Below are 17,484 nucleotides of genomic sequence, written 5' to 3'. Positions count from 1 at the left end.
TTCTAGGTAAAAAAAAAAAAAAAAAAAAGAAGATGTAGGTCTAAGACTTCTCTGAATTATTCCAGGGAGTCCTTCTAGGGAGTCCTTCCAAATCACAGGAAAGGGAAAGATGGGCTAAAGAGGGGGCCCAGAGGCCAAGACAGAACCAAACTGGAGTCATCTTTAGATCCTAGTGGAGAGACCACAACAGGCAATGATTCAGTATACAGATTACAGTACCTTGTGCATGGCAAAAATACAGGGTTTCTCTGTCCAAGTGAGCTGAATTTGCAGGGAGAACACGTGTGTTTTGCAGCCATGCCCTTTACCTAGTGTGCCTAAAGAGAAGCCACTGACCATGAAGGTATCTGCTTGGATGGTGGACTCTCTGGGGATTTCCAGTCCCGAAGTCTTACAGGTATTCAGTGCCAACTCAGGTAATTGTTGCCTGTGTGGGAGAGCCTGAACAGAGGGATTCACGTGTGGAGGTGTGGACTGCCTTCCTGTGAGGTGCTCTGCTACCTCTTATACATTCTGTTGTTAATTCTGAAGACTTCTTTCATATGAGAAGCATTTTGGCAGAGGTTCAGAGGCCATCCCCACCCTAGGCTGGAAGGCACACCTGTAATTAGGAGAGAGACTACAGTGATCAGGGTAGTCTTAAAGAGTGTTGGGGATTTCTCTCCCTTTTGGAGCTGGCTCTCTGGCTGGATTCCCGGTCTACCCACCCAATCTTGCTTAACCCATTGATACACCTGCAAGCAAATGGGAAAGAAAGAAAGAAAGAAAGAAAGAAAGAAAGAAAGAAAGAAAGAAAGAAAGAAAGAAGGAAGGAAGGAAGGAAGGAAGGAAGGAAGGAAGGAAGGAAGGAAGGAAGGAAGAAACATGGCATCAGAAGATCTACATTCATGTCCATATTCCATAACTTCTTATCTGTGTGGCCTCCCTTTTTCTCACTGGTAAAGACATGGTTATAACACCTGCACTTCTTACTTCCTGAGAGTCTTTTAAAAATAAAATATAATAGTATAAATAAAAGGACTTGCACTCACAGAGTGCCATTATTATTATTTTTGTTTATCAACCCCTTGGCTATGGGGAAGCCAGGCTAAGTTTCATTTCCCATTATCACTCTTGCCCAGGGTGAGCTTGACAAAGGGGTACTTTGCCAGGCTGGCTTCCAGTGCCCCAGCTTGTTACTGAGAACCAACATACATTAACATTAGTGTAACTTAATGAACTAAAATGTTTCTGATAAAATTGAAGACCCCCTTTATTTTAATCGTTGCCAGATCCAATTCCCTTCATTTCTTTCCCAGGGATAACTGTTAGGATGAATTCCAGACTATGTGTTTTTTTAATATACTTTTATCATGCACATGCACCCACAGACACCAGGGCACCAGACCACCCACCTCATCCCACCCCCACATACCACATTGTCTTAAAAGGATGATCGATGTTGTGTGTTCCAGGGTCCCACGCAATACCTTCTCCCTCCGTCCACGGAGATCGTGAGCCGCCTGGGGATGGATGGGGCACGGGTCGGCGGCACGGACGCTTGCTTGGATACCTGCTGAAAGCTTAAAAGGTGAGGGTTCTGCACACACCAATCCACCAGAGACCATTGTTTATTTAGGAACCAATAACTTTATTGGAAGAAGAAAAAAAAAAAAGTGAACGTTCTGCAAGGGCAATACTGCAATATGCATGCTCGGCATGGCAACCAGGGAAGTCACCTTATGGGGAAGGCAGTCCGGGCTCAGTTCTTGTCGCTGTCGTCCAGGGTGAGCTTGTCAAAGAGGTACGCTGCCAGGACAGCTTCCGAGGACTTCGGTGTGTGCAGGTTGGTGAGATGGTGTACCAACTCGTTGATAGACTTCTCCTGCTCATGCAGGTAGTGATGCTCCAGGAAATCGCATAAGTGGGCGTCTTTCTTTCAGTGCCCAACTGGTACAGATCGAGCAGGCTCTGGTTCACACTCATCTCCAGGTGCAAGGCGCACTCTATGGCTCCCAGGCAACTGTCCCAGTGGTTGAGGTCAGGCCTGCTGATGTCACGCAGATGGATGTGGCCCCCGCGCTGGTTCTGCAGCCACATCAGCCTCTCGACGAACTCCCTCTTCTCGCTCGACTTACGCAGAAAGAACTGGGCCAAGTGCTTCAAGGCCATGTCATCGCGGTTGAAATAAGAGTACATGGACAGGTACATATAGGAGGCGTAGAGCTCCATGTTGATCTGGTTGTTGATGGTGGCCTCGCAGTGGGGGTGGTAGTTATGGCACATTTGTGATGGCAGCGGGGTCGCCATGGCTGGCGGCGTCGGAGCAGAGGCTGCGAGCAGGAAGTGGCGAGGGACTAAGGCGCCGGCGCGGGCCTCAGAGCGTCCCCTGGGTGGACGACCAGGGCAACTGCAGACTGTGTGCTCCAAATTAGGCTGCAGGCTGTTGGCAGCAGGCTCTGAAATGGAACAGGAAAATAGGGCCTGTGGAATGGAACAGGAAAAGGGTGGGTGGGGTGCAGAGGAGTGAGGACCCACTACAGAAGCACATGGGGGTGTGTGGGGGAGTTGAGAGGTGGGTTCCGAATGCAGAGTGCAGGGAGGCGAGGCGCGGTGTTCCAGGTTCGGTCAGAGCCTGGGTGAGGCAGGAAACCTGGAGCCAGTCTGTGCAGAGTATGTGGAGAACATTAAAAAAAAAAAATACAACGGCTCTGTTGAGATATAATTTATATACTATAAAATTCACCTTTTGCAAGTGAACATTTCCATGGTTTTTAGTATATTCATGGACTTGTGCAATACCACAATCTAGTCTCAGAACACTTTCATCACTCCAAAATAAAATTCTCTACTTATGAGCAGTCACTTCCCATTCTACCTCCCCCATCCCACTCCCACCCCAGGCAGGACAACCACTAATCTACTTTCCATCTCTATATATTTGCCTATTCTGGACATTTCAAATATATGGAATCATCAAATATGTGGCCTTTTGTGTCTGACTTCTTTTACTTAGCATGATGTTTTTGATATTCATCCTTTTTATTGCTGAATAATATTCCATTACATGGATATACCACATTTTATTTATCTTTTCATCAGTTGATGAATATTTGGGTTGTTTTTTTTTTGTGGTTATTATGAATGTTGAAATAAACATTTATGTATAGGTTTTCATGTGGATACATGTTTTTGAGTCTTGGGTATATACATAGAAGTGGAATTGCTGGGTCATATGATAACTTTATTTTTAATATTTTGAGTAACTGCCAGATGTTTTCCAAAGTGGCTGCACCATTTTCAGTCCCACCAGCAGTGTGTGAAGGTTCCAACACTGCTACTGTCTGTTTTTTTGGGTTTTTTTTTTTTTTAAGTTTAGTCATCTTAAGTGGCTGTAAGGTAGTATCACATTGTGATTTTGATGTGCATTTCCCTAATGACTAATGATGTGCTTACTGGCCATTTATATATCTTCTTTGGAAAAATGTCTATTCAAATCCTTTGTCTATTTTAAGTAGAATTGTCTGTCTTTTGATTATTGAGTTCTAAGTGTTCTGTGTATATTCTATACACAAGCGCCTTATTACATATATGATTTGCAAATATTTTCTCCCATGCTGGGGGTTGTCTTTCCACTTTCTTAATGGTGTCCTTTGAAGTATAAAAGTTCTTAATTATGATAAAGTTCAACTTATCTAGTTTTTATTTTGTCACTTGCACTTTTGGTGTCATGTCCAAGAAACAATTGCTTAATTCAAGGTCACAAAGATATATACCTAGGTTTTCTACTAAGAATTTTATAGTTTTGTCTATGGCCATGCTACCCTGAACAAGCTCAATCCTGTCTGATCTTGGAAGCTAAGCAGGGTCAAGCCTGGTTAGTACTTAGATGGGAGACCACCTAGGAAGACCAGGTGCTGTAGGCATAAAAAATAAAAAAATAAGGGATTGTAAACTGACAAAGTCCTTGCAATCTGTGAGGTCAACCAAGGGTTGCCTCACCTAAAAAAAAAAAAAAAAAGAATTTTATAGTTTCAGCTCTTACATTTAGGTCTCTGATTGATTTTGAGTTAATTTTTGTATATGAATGTGAGGTAGGGATCCAACTTCATTCTTTTGCATGTGGCTCTCCAGATATCTCAGCACCATTTGTTGAGAAAACTATTTTTTCTCCATTGGATGGTCTTGGCATACTTGGTGAAAATCAATTGACCATAGGTATATGGGCTCATTTCTGGACTCCCAATTCTATTCTGTAAATCTATATATCTAAGCTTATGCTAGTATGACACTTTCTTGATTACTGTAGCTTTGTAGTAAGTTCTGAAATAGGGAAGTATGAGTTATCCAACATTATTCTTCTTTTTCAAGGTTGTTTTGACTATTCTGGGCCCCTTGTATTTCCATATGAATTTTAGGATAAGTTTTCAAATTTCTTCCAAAAAAGCCAGCTGGCTATTCATAGAGATTGCATTGAATCTGTAGATAATTTAGGGGAGTATTGATATCTTAACAATATTAAGTCTTTTGATCCATAAAAATGGGATGTCTTTCAATTTATTTAGGCCTAGGACCTCGTAAAATATAGATTCTGATTTAGACTGAGGCCAAAAATCTGAATTTCTAAACAAGCTCTCAGGCAATGCCAGACCACACTCTGAGTAACAATGCTTTAAAAGGGAGAAGTCTTTCATCCTCTGTTGTCTTAGTCCATCTAGGCTGCTATAACAAAGCACTATAGACTGAGTGGCTTATGAATAACAGAAATTTATTTCTCACATTTGTAGAGTCTGGAAGCCCAAGATCAGGGTGCCAGCATGGTTGGGTTCAGGAGAGAACTCTTTTATGTTTTCTAGATGGACTTCTTCTCACTGTGTCCTTACATGGCCAAAGGGGTGAGGGAGCTCTCCAGAGTCTCTTTTATAGGGACACTAATCGCATTCATGAAGGCTCTACTCTCATGACTTAATCACTTCCCAAAGACCTCACTTCCAGATACCAGCACATCGGGGATTAAGATTTCAACCTATGAATTTTTTTTTTTTTTGGTGTGAGGGAGACACACACATTTCATCTATAGCATTTATCGAGGTTCGTAGTTAAGAAGGACGCATATATATTGGTCTCTACAAGCAGAAATGCCTGTTCCCACCTCACAGACAGTGCTTCCAATAGTTACAATAGATGTGGGTTCCTATGAGAAAAGGGAGAGGCCTTCCTCCTATCAGGAAAAGTTATGAAAGACTTCAAATCTGGCGAAGAAAAAGTTTACTGGGTATCCTCTTTAGAGTACTCTTCGTGGTTATCTCTACCTTTCACTGATTTGGGGCTATTTTATAACTCTGTAAATTATGGAAAACAAATAATGCAAATGATTCTTGTCTACAGAAATGCAAATAAATTGTGTCTGGTGGAATACAACTTATTTTGGACTCATTTTTGCATCTAGTTGTGTACTCATCTCCATATTCCTTATTGCCTGCCTATATATGTATGGCCCTTTGAATTCTCCTTTGAATCATGTGCAATATCTTACTGGTTTCCTTATTAATTAATGAGTGAAATGAAATTTTTGAAATGTATTTATTTTATATTTACATGAGAGTCATGATTTTACTTTATTTTTCTTTAATTATCCTCTAATACTCCTCATTCTCATCCCAGCCCCACTAGGAACACACTCAAATCCCACAGCGGTTGACTTAGTGCATCACGCACTTGCATGGGCTGCTCAGCAGAGATATAATTCGAGAGAAGCATTTAGGATGTAAAGGCATAGAATTCCTGGACTGGACTGAAAGGATAGCATCTCTGAGAAGGCATCAAGGGTACCAATGCAGGGAACCAATGCAAACCAGAGGAGGAAGGGGGCATTTAGAGAGCAGGTCACAGGAAGGACCTTATCTGCAGAACACTGTGGGGCTGAGGCTGGCCCAGTGCACACTAGAGAGGGTAGAGAACTAGGCACAACCAGTGAAGTCTCGTAGAAAATTAGGAGTAACTGAGAACCAAGAGAGTGGTGAGAGCTTCCAGGCAGGAAAAGTAGCAGAGATTTGAGGAGTGGAGGGTTGACTGATTCACAGGGTAATCTGACAGGCTGAGATGCATGATCTGGGTACAATTAACCCTGGAGAGAGGTAAGAACATGAGCTTTTGGAGCCAGGAGAAAGGACTCCTTCATCAGCATTTTTGTGCTCCCTGACTCATACCACTGAAAAGGCTATTGGGACCCACAGACACTGAGGGTGTGGATTATTCAGAAATGGGTCATGGGCTCTATTTTCCAGAGACACTTCGTTCCAGCTGATGATTGGAGGTAGAAAAGCTCTAATGCATTCTGGTTGGCTCCACCAAAGGGCATTTTTTTAGCACAAAGGCCATAGGAGAGTTTTGCTGTGGCTCCTGCTTGTTTAGGTATTAATGAGACATGTCCAACACCCACATGGGTTATATTCTGAAGAGGAGAATGCTCCTTCTAGGCTCCTCCTCCTCACTGTTCTGCTTGGGAGGAGAAAAAGAGAATCGCTAACTTGAGGGCCAAAGAAAGGCTTCTAAATGAACATGTCCATTGTGTGTACTGGTGGGTATAAGTCGATGACTGATATTAGTTCAGTTAAATATAAATTTTCTCTAAAGTTGCAACTTTTCAGTTTTATTCAATGTGTTGGGTATCTTCCATTTGCCTGTTTAGTATTGTTCTCTGCCCTTCTTCATCTTACTCTGAGCCCTGGGAGGCTGATCTATATGGACTGCGTCCATGGTCCCCTGTGCCCTCTGGCTTCTGGTTGGTTTCAGCCAATGGGAGGCACTGTCAGGAGATGGGAGGGCAGGAGGGGAGTGAGGTCGGCATATTTATTGTCTTGGCTCCTCAACTTTTGCAGAGCGTTTTGTACGGTACTGCCTAATAGTCTTATTAATGTAGATAAGGGATTATAGATGCTGACTAATTAGACACCTTTGAATTATTTGAGCCTAGGCAGGAAAGCATAACTCTTATTTGCAGAGAGCCAAAAGTGGATTTTAAAAGTTTTCTTTTCTAGTTATCATTTCTAAATAGAGGATGAATTCTTTTATTATGTGACATTCAATTCCATCATAGAGAACACTAGGTAGAATAGGATAGGGTAAGCTATGCTACAGTAGCAAACAAAACTTAAAAATCTCAATGGCTGAAGACAAGATGTATTTCTTGCTCACATCACAGTCTGAAGCAGGTGAAGTGAATCTTTCACGGCTCTTCAGCAATGGTTAACTTGTAGATGCAGGCTCAATTCCATCCTGCAGTTCTGCTATCTCAGAATGGTTCACTTCTAACTGCACAGAAGAGAAAGTGGAAGCATGGGAACCTCCCACTTACTCTTTATTGCCTTGGACCAGAAGTCATATGTACTTTAGCCCAAAGCAACTTCAACAGAGGCTAGGAAATGTAGAAGAGAACATGTGATATTCAGTGAGCAATGTAATCTCTGCCATGTTTGTTTTATCCATTTCTCCTAATTATTTTTTTTTAAATATTTAGAACTCACATTTTTGACCATTGTTATTTGCTTACTTACTTATTAGAGTGTACTTATAGCGAGGATTCTCTTGAAAAAAAATTACAATTATGTGTGTGTCTGTGTGTGTGTGCGCATGTGTGCATACTAAATAATGCAACTTGTGTGGTCCCATCTCCACATAAGTGCTTCTGGTATTCCACCACAGTCATATTTCTCTCCCATCCCAGACTCAGATCCAACCTTGTTTCACACTAGAATCTCTTCTGTCTGAAGTGAGCACAGTCTCCTCTGAAGATCTATAGGGATTAGTGCCCACACAATTAGCATGGCAGTGAGTCATGGACCACCAATGATAGCTTGTCTGTAATTGCGTTGAACTATTTATCATCTTCTTTTCTGTTGTGTCCCTTTGGTGCTATGTTGTCCCTGAATTGTAAGCTATTGGAGGGCAAACACCCTTTCTTTTCCCCCACAGCACCCAGTAAGATAGAAAGCACAGAATAGGTGCTCAAAAACTTTAGTCAGATTTAATGTGATTTAATTGGATGGATAGAGTCAGCAAACATGTATTAAGCATCTAAGTACCATGTTCTAGGATCTGTGCTAAGAACCGTGGGTGAAGAGATAATTAAAACACAGTGGCTAGCCTCCGAATTTTCTGGATAAACCGAACACAAACCAACAGGGTATAGTGTCTAGTCTCCAGAGATGGCCCCAATAATTCCTTGCCTCCCTGTTTGAGCATGCTGTGCCTCATTTAAAGAGTTGACACTTATTTTTCCCACCCAGTGACTGCCTTGATCAACAGAATGTGTTAGAAGTGACATTCTGCTTAAGAGGATGGCCTGGATTTTCTTCCTTCCAATCAGAAGTTTCACTCTTAGAACACTCTCCCTCTGAATCCAGCCACCAGTGACACAGTGAGAAGAGCAAACCACACGAAGGAGGGAAAAGAGGCCACATTCTCAGATAACAGCCACCACAAACTGCCAGCCATATGAGTGAGCCATTTGAGAATGCAGCCCCAGTTGATGTCACAAAGAGCAGAATAACTACTGAGCTGAACCAGCTCATACACAGAATTATGACCAGTAATAAAAATGGTGGTTGTTTTAAACCACATGTTTTTGGGAAAAGGGGGTCGATTTGCAGAAAAAGCTTGCTAAAACACGGTGTCAGAAAGTTTTACCAGTACAGAGGATCCACAAAGGAAGGAAGAAAATGGAGGAAGCTCAGGGATGCCCTCAGAGAAGTGACATTGGAGCTGGTGAGTAGAAATTCCTCTGGCAGAACCTGAAGGGAAGGGCTTTCCAGTTAGTGATCCCACATGAGCAAAAGCATGGAGATGTGACACTATGTAGCATGTACAGAGAAGTACAAGCAGTTCGTAATGGATGAGGTGTGAATGTAAGGGGAAGCTATAGACATTTTGAGAGAAATCTGAAAATCCAGGGGCCCAGCTTTGAGATTTACTCTCTATCCAATGGGGCACTTGGGACTTTTCAAAACAGAGGCATGTCAAAATCAGACCTTTGTCTCCAGCAGATTACTTTGGCCTGAGTGAGAGGCAGACTAGCTGAGCATGAGACTATAGGGAACGAGAATAGCCAGAAGACTTCTGTAATTACACAGGGGGAGATGATGAGGCATGGAGTGGGGTAGTGGCAAGGGATATGGAGAAGGAGGTTGGGGTACGTATGTCATTGAGGTGGAAAATCAATGGGATTAGAAGACGGATGTGGGTAACGAGGGAAAGAGGAATCTAGGACTCCGAAATTCAAGCTTTGATTCACTGTTCTTGAGACTGGCAATGCAGGAGGCCAAGCAGATAGGGGGAGAAGGTGATGACCCGGGTTTTCATTGAGCCCTATGGGTTCTGGGACATTCAAGAAAAGAAACCCTGTAGGAGGATGACTACAGGATTCAGAACTCAGAGGAAAGGGCTTAATTAACATAATAGTTTTTTTTAAAAAAAGGTGTCCAGGACCTGTGCTGAAATGAAGCTCCTTTGTGGGTATTTATTCTGTTATAAAGTAGTAATACTTTCAGGAAAAGTATGTCTGAAAGATAGCATGTTAGTTGGCAGGACCCTGGAGAGATGATACAACCAGTAAGAGGAGTGTTAGGACTTATTTTTCCATTAGTGATAATGGTTTGTGGAGAGCTATAGACATGCTTATCCAAGCTCCTTTGTGGCTAATTTGGCAGAATTTGTCTTGAGACCACAAATGTGGGTGTAGTTTGTGGCCATGAAGCATTTTCTCTGTGTGAAGCTCACCAGCCCATCTGGGCTTGAGCTCAGTCTTGGCTTTATTAGGCCTACTCTCCAAGCACCTGAGCAATCACCCTGCATAAGCTACAGGATATGGCAATCATCCTAATTATAGTTAGTGTCTAAAGGTTTGCAGCTAGGGGAAGTTGATTTGATTTCCTGGAAAAGTTCTGAAAGCACATCACAGTTTGGTGATTGCAAAGAATCCAACTTTGTACCACATCGTACTTAACTAGGTGACTGTTTTGAAGACAAATGGAACACTTTTAGATAGGTATCGACAGCACCATAATCAAGAGTATTACAGGCTTTCTGTGTTTATGTCAACAGCGCTTACACCCATCACTATGTACATGGAGAGCTTGATTGGACCCCAGCAGGTAATTTGTGGCAGATACGTACGCAGTTTATAAACAGAGTTTTATTACTTTTTTAACGGGCCCTGAGAAGAGTAGAATGGGCAATTGATCCAAATCCTGACCAGCTTGTTTTCCCCCTTATTTTCTGTTTATGTACAATCATCCTACTCTGAGACAATCCTTGATTATGTTGTTACCTTGCTCATTTTTTTTTTCTTCTGGCCATGCCTATCACATACAGGAATATCTGTACATTCACTTAATTTGATTACTTAATATGATTTATTTTCCCAAATGTCAGGGCTTACTTATGAATCAAAACCAAAGTGTTATTAGAGTTGGAGCCTCTAGGTCATAGAAAGCTCGGACCCAGTGGTGGAGTCTGCCTATGTGCCTCTTTCCAGTCTAGGACAGGTGTGTCATCAGTCAGAATGGACTGCAGACTACCACAGTATTAAACAACCCCCTCAAATCTCAGTGTCTTAACACAAGAATTGCTTAATTCTTGCTCAGGGCCAGCGAGGCAAGCGAAGGGCATAGGGCACGAAATTTAAGGATGTATGTACTCTCAGGGTCACAAAAGCACAGGGTCTTGCTCTACCTAGATAGCCATTATGTATCCATAAGATGTCACAAAGGGATCTACCCTGATAGAGGCCTCATCTCAACACATACTTCCATGATCACCGGAGCACTGGGATAGAAACACGGCAAATTGCATACTGGCTCTTCAAGCTTCCTGTTTACATTTCATTAGCCAAAGAAAATCACATGCTCTGACTTCAAAGGGGACAGAGAAATGCCACCTCACCATGTGCCTGGAAAGTGAAGAGCTGAAAGTATTTGGTGAAGACTCTGAATGGTTTCCGTAGTTCTAGTTCCTAAGTTCTCTGGCACAGAGGTCACTGGCACACTGAGTCCATAGCGCTGTGCCCATAGCTCTCACATCTTGCAACCTGGAGGTTTAATGAATTCTGGGGACAGGTAGCTGGTGGATTGTGACTGCTTCTGTGTTTACAGGAAGGCCCATTCGGTGGGTAGGCTGTGTTTTTTAGTATCATCTGCTCAGTCGAGGAAGGCTTTTGCAATGTGCCAGGACAACAACATCCCCGAAGCATAGCCTTCATCTTCCTAGTGTGCTGTATGCCTCAGCTCTAGTTTCCTAGACCTGTCAAATCTCAGCTGAAGAAAGAGCACTGTTCCTCTTTCTTCACCTCTTAATTTCTCTCCTGCTATCTCTTTTCCATTACTTATTATTTAACTCCAGGAAGCTTTGGGATATATTCTGCAAAGGAGATGTTATCCTAAATAAAGTTGCTCTGTGTCACCACTTGGGGGAAGTGAAGAAGCTTAGTCAATGCACGTTATTTATTATTAGCTGTGTGCTCCAGGAATAGTTGAACAAAAAGGACAAAATATAAAATAAAGAGAAAAGATCAAAGCAATAGACTTTTGCCTTTGATTATTATTATTACTTTTTTATTCTTCTTTAGAAGTAAATGAAAACACAGTTTTGAAGTAAATAAAAAAGTCTTGTATGTTGTAGAAAACCTTTTTCAAGGAAGTTTAGATTTTTTTTCACACTTAAGCAGTTCTCATTAAATATCCTCTGACACACATTTTAGAGATGAGGCTCTAAGAGCACTGGCTGCTTAAGAGACTTAGTTAAAGTCGTGAGGTGAATCACTGTAGTTTGAGGATTACAGTTTTTTGGGGTTTCCAGCTTAGCCTTTAACGTTTCCTGTAGCAATAAACTCATGGGTTTAATTTTTACAGGGAATTTGAACTTAATTTTTGGTATTATAAATAATACTCTGAAACTGAGATTTCAGTCAGGTTTTACCTGGGTATTTATCAGGTACTTGTCACATATTTGGTTGAATATTTGTATGGAGATTTGGGGGAGAAGAGAGAGTTAAAGATGGAAGATATCCCAGGTCTACTGAATATGGTATAATATCAACTTTCCACAAAGCCTTTTGTTTATGAAATGTCAAGTCCATGCTGACCCAGAGTGAGTGGCAGTTGAGTGTGGCTGCAGATCTGGATCCACGTCTGGGTTGAATGGGAAGTGTTTGTGCACACATTTACTTCACTTTCAACTTCCTGGCTCCCTGGATTTTGAAGGCCATGGTTCAGTATATCATCAGTGAGACACCATCTTAGTTTTAGAATGGTTAAAACACAATGCCAAGTATTGGTAAAGATATAAAATGGTACAACCACTTTGGAAAACAGTATGGCAGTTTCCTATAAAGTAAAATGTGGATACATCCTATGACCGAGAAATTCTACTCCTAAAAATGTAGAATGAGAAATCGAACACATGTACACTAAAAGAACTGTAAAAGGATGTTCATGGCAGCTTCATTCATAATAGCCCCATACTGGAAATAACCCAAATGACCATCAACAGATGAATGAAAAATAAATTATGCTATATTCATACAATTAAATAATACTCAACAATAAAAAGGAATGAATCACTGATACACTTAACAACATATATGAATCTCTGACATTACGTTAAGTGAAAGAAGCCTAAGGCACTCTCACAAAATATTATATATTTCCACTTATATGAAGTTCAAGAACTGGCCAAACAAAGCTATGACAATAAAACTCGGAAAGTGGTTGCCTCTGGCAGGGGATTGACTGCAAAGGGAAGCAAGAGAACTTTCTGGGGTGATGGAAATATTCATAACTTGATTGGGATGGTAGTTACAATGGTGTTAAAGTTCATCGAGCTGTATATTTTGATTCTGTGTTTTTATGGTATGTAAATTATATTTTGATTTTTAAAAATACCAAATAAATTTAAGGTATCAGATTTACAGGACCCCTGATCTAACTTATACTTTCCCAATGTTCTTATTTATTTTCCTCAGGGAATATCGAGTAAATATGTCCTCTCTCATGGTCCGCTGATTCAGAGGAAATCAATTCAGAGTGTACCAACTTTACTTTCTTCAAAAGAGAATATAAGAGCTACACTAGGGTCTGAATCACCACATGAAGCTGGTCAGCCTTTGCTTAGCTTATCTCCTGTTAACAGCTCATGGTGACAATAGTGGCAGGGCACAATTATGGGAAATCTCCCTTTTTGACCACTTAAAATCCACAGAAATATTTGATGCCCTGAAAGATTAAAGCCAAACCTTTGGTCATGCAGGTGCTGAAAATGGAACGCACCACCTGCTATTCAGTTTCAATGTGTCAGCACGGTTCTGGCAGGTGAAAGAAACTGCATCAGATATGGGCAGAACTGTGGTGACGGCAGAGATGGGTGTACAGAAAGAGAACAGAGGGGAAGGAAGGATGACAAATAAATATGTTTCCTTTTAATGCCATGAAGTATCACATTACAAGCTTGAAATGGCACTGGGTTTGTATCTGGTCTGCACTTACTGAAATGTGAAACTTGCGTGAGAAAAGAAGAAAAAAACTCTCGACATTGTCTGATATTCTGCCTTGGAACACTGTTAACCATTATGGGATTATCTCTTTTCCTTCTTTCCTTTTTTTTTTGTTCCCTCATACTTTCAAATTTTTTGAAAATCAACAACCACTGTTTGATGTGTTATCCATTTATATCATCTTAAGTATTTGCATTTTATAACTTTATAACTATAAATGAAATGCGTTTTTGAAAGATGGATATCATAGGTGCTAAAAAGTCTATGTAGTTATTTAAAACTAAGTGATTTTGAAAAATCAACCTGTTGTGAGTACTCAGACCTTATAGTAGCCAGTGTTTTTAAAACCAGTGGGTTTCTCTAAAAAGTTCACTTAAAGTTTGATTTGGTCTGGCTTTTGTTTTGTTACATTATTGACTCAGAACAGATTACACCTCCCAGTATTCATGCCTTTGTGTAGTCCCCTCCCTCTTTGACTCTGGGCTTGACCATGTGACTAGCTTTGGCCAGGGGAAAATTAGCAAGTGTGATGCAAGCAGAGGCTTGATAAGCACTTGCTCACTGGGGTTTGTCCTCTTGGAATACTCACTCTTAACACCCAGCAACCACTCTGTGAATGAGTCCAAGTGGCCATGTGGAGAGTCCTACATGGAAGACAACAAAGGCCCCTGGCCAACAGCTAGCCCCACCTTGCCAGCTATGTGAATAAGGCCATGGTGGAAATGGATCCTCCAATCTCCAACATAATCTCCCCAGCTGATTCCACATAAAACAGAGATCAGATGTCCCCATCAAGCCCTGCCCAAATTGCACATTTGTAAACAAATGAATGTTATTTTTTAAATAGAGGAGTTTGGGATGGTTTGTCATATATGAATGAAATAGTACTTAACTATTTTTGGTGTATTTTATCTGGATGTCTATCACCACCTAAATTTGGGTTGACATATAGATTTTAACTCTGTTTAGTAGTTCAGAAACTCTGTGTTGAGGAAGATTCTGAGACTGCATTCTGGTTTAGCAGAAAAGTATGCATGTCTCTCATTTAATCTATTTTGTACAGCAGCCACCACAGGGATCTTTTAAAAATCAGGATGGTTGTGTCACTACATTGCTTAAATCTTCCAGGGCCTTTCTGCTGTACTTAGAATGAAAACCGAACTCATTATGCTAGTGTGGAAAACCCTCTAGACAATGGCCTTTGCTTTATTCTCTTTCAGTCTCATCTCATGTCACTCTTCCTTGCAGCCACTCTCATAGGCCAGTCTCACAGGTTGGTTTTCGGTTCCCCAAAACTGCCAAGCCAATTCCCACCTTTGTGTCTTTTTTTTTTTTTAAAACCAAAGTTACATTTTCTCTCTGCCTAGAATGATCATCACAGGACTAGCTTCTTATTATTCAGATCTCAGCTGAAATATCACCTCTTCAGAGAGACTTCCCTTACTCCAGGGATCACCCAGCTGTTGCTATAATATTTCATAACAAAGCACCTCAAAACTCAGTGGCTTAAAACAACAAGCATTAATCTTGTATTCACAGGCCTATGGGATGATTGGGGGGTGCAGTCCTGCTCTGAGCCTCAGTCTAGGGTCCAGATTGACCCCCCCAGATGAGCAAAAGAAAACCCTCAAACCTCTAATGCCCAAACTCAGAACTCACACACTGCTCCTCTCCCCATTGTCCAAGTCAATTCACATGGCCAACATCAATGGGGAGGGAAAGTACTCTTCCCAAGGAGGAGGATATTTGCAGAACAATGAGCTAATCTACCACACTGTCAAATCTAAAGCAGCCACATCATTAGCCCTTACCTTTATCTCACCCAGTTTTAATTCTCTACAAATAATTTATCACTTTCTGATATCTTTGTGTTTATTTATTATGTTTATTGTCTGTCTCCCCTTGCTAGAGTATGTATTCTATGAGAACAAAGATGTTATTTGTCTTCTTCAATACCATGTTCCCAGCACATGGAACAGTTTCTTGCTTAGATGAGGTACTTATAAGAACAAATATTAGCTGCAGATATTGGTACAGGGAGAGGAACTGGCAAGCCACTTTTTTCCCAAACCCAATCAACACAAATATCTTGATCTTTTAAACCAATGGTTCCTCTTATAATTTTCCATGTCTTCTGATATTGTCTTCCAATAATGTAAGAGACAGCATGATGATCTGCCTTTAATACTTTATTTTTTATTACTCATTCATTTTTGTGAAAATTTTTTGTGCTAGATGTTAGCTTTAGAAACTGTACTTAAACTCAGAGGAGTCTGAAGGGCAATGCCTTAGAACCCAAATCTTCGAATTACTCTCTTCTTTCAAAGTCTAGGGGAAAATCTTCACCAGAACTTTGACCTAATCTAAATTGGGCTCCCCAGAGGCTGGCCTTTGGACAAGGATTAGAGTACATGTAGTGTATTTGAGTGCATGGACACAGGTAGTGGAAAAGTGATACAGGGAAGGAAGTACAACCCATCAATGGGTTCATTATTAGACAAGCTACCACCAGGAGCAACTGGAAATTAATACCACTAGAATTAACAATTTACCTCAAAATTATCCTAGCCAAGAGTCAAAGGAGCTGGGCATTTATGCCCTTGCACTTGTCAATCATTAAAGGCTGCCTAGGGGAGTAGGGGCAAAAGGGCAGGAGAGGTGGGAAATGTTAACTCCTAGGCACTTCCACCCAGTCTGTAGGGCAATGTGGGTTTTGGCATCCCAAGGGCAAGCTTCTAACAAAGACGTGGGTGTTAGTCGTTGAAAGTCAGGCTGGGTGAAAGTAAAGTTTAAGGACATCAGAGGGAATAGGAGCACAGAAGAACCTGTATAATTGACATACGATAAACTGCATGTATGTAAAGTATACTATTTGATGAATTTTGACATATGTATATACTCATGAAACGATCAACACAATCAAGATAATGAACATAGTCATCACCTCCAAAAGTTTTCTCCTGCCCTTTTGTAATCCCTCTCTCTGGCTCTTCCCTATCCCCAAACAGACCTGATCATCTTTCTGTTACAATAATTTGAATTTTATAGAATTCTATGTAAATGGAATCATATAGAATATGCTTTTAATTTGTCTGTTTCATTCAACATGATTATTTTGACATTCGTATAGTTGCATGTATCAAGTTTATTCCTTTTTATTACTGACTAGTATTCTATTGTATGGATATATCACATTTTGTTTAACCATTCTCTAATTGATGGATATATATTTATTTTTTACGCCTACAGCAACTGGTCTTCCTAGGTGGTCTCCCATCGAAGTACTAACAGGACCAACCCTGCTTAGCTTCAGAAATCAGATGGGATCAAGTGTGTTGAGGGTGGTATGGCCGTAGACTTGGATATATATTTTTAATTATTTTTATTTTTTAATTAGGATTGACATTCAGTATTATTTTATATTAGTTTCAGGTGTATAGCACAGTGGTCAAACATTTATGAAGTGATTCCCCTGATTAGTCTAATACCCACCTGACACCATACAGTTATTACAATATTATTGACTATATTCCCTATTCTGTACTTCACATCCCTGTGACTATTCTGTAACTACCGATTTGTACCTCTTAATCCCTTCTCCTTTATTACTCAGCTGATGTGGAAAACATCAAAATGTTCTCCATACATATGAGTTTCTTTCTGTCTTATTTGCTCCTTTATTTTGCTTTTTAGATTCCAAATAAAAGTGAAATCACATGGTATTTGTCTTTCTCTGTCTGCCTTATTTCACTTAGCATAACACACTCTAGATCCATCCATATTGTTGGAGATGGTAAGATTTCATTCGCTTTTTTATGGCTGAGTAATATTCCATTAAACATATCTACCACATGTTCTTTATCAATTCATCCACTGATGGACATTTAGGTTGCTTCCATATCGTAGCTGATATAAATAATGCTGCAATAAACATATGGAAGCATAGGCCTTTTCAAATT

General features: G+C 40.7%; 3 pseudogenes; 1 reads left to right on the top strand and 2 right to left on the bottom strand.

The window, feature by feature from the left end:
* Positions 1 to 1,741: 1,741 nt before the first annotated feature.
* Positions 1,742 to 2,307, bottom strand: LOC105309285 (annotated as a pseudogene).
* Positions 2,308 to 3,786: 1,479 nt separating this feature from the next.
* On the top strand, positions 3,787 to 3,905 carry LOC111734001 (annotated as a pseudogene).
* A 12,860-nt stretch (positions 3,906 to 16,765) lies between these two features.
* LOC111733990 lies at positions 16,766 to 16,883 on the bottom strand (annotated as a pseudogene).
* Positions 16,884 to 17,484: the final 601 nt, after the last annotated feature.

This window comes from Pteropus vampyrus, unplaced genomic scaffold, assembly GCF_000151845.1.
Source record: "Pteropus vampyrus isolate Shadow unplaced genomic scaffold, Pvam_2.0 Scaffold714, whole genome shotgun sequence".
In the NCBI taxonomy this organism is placed as follows: Eukaryota; Metazoa; Chordata; class Mammalia; order Chiroptera; family Pteropodidae; genus Pteropus; species Pteropus vampyrus.
Note: the sequence above shows the minus strand (reverse complement) of the source record. Positions and strands in the feature narration are given on the sequence as shown.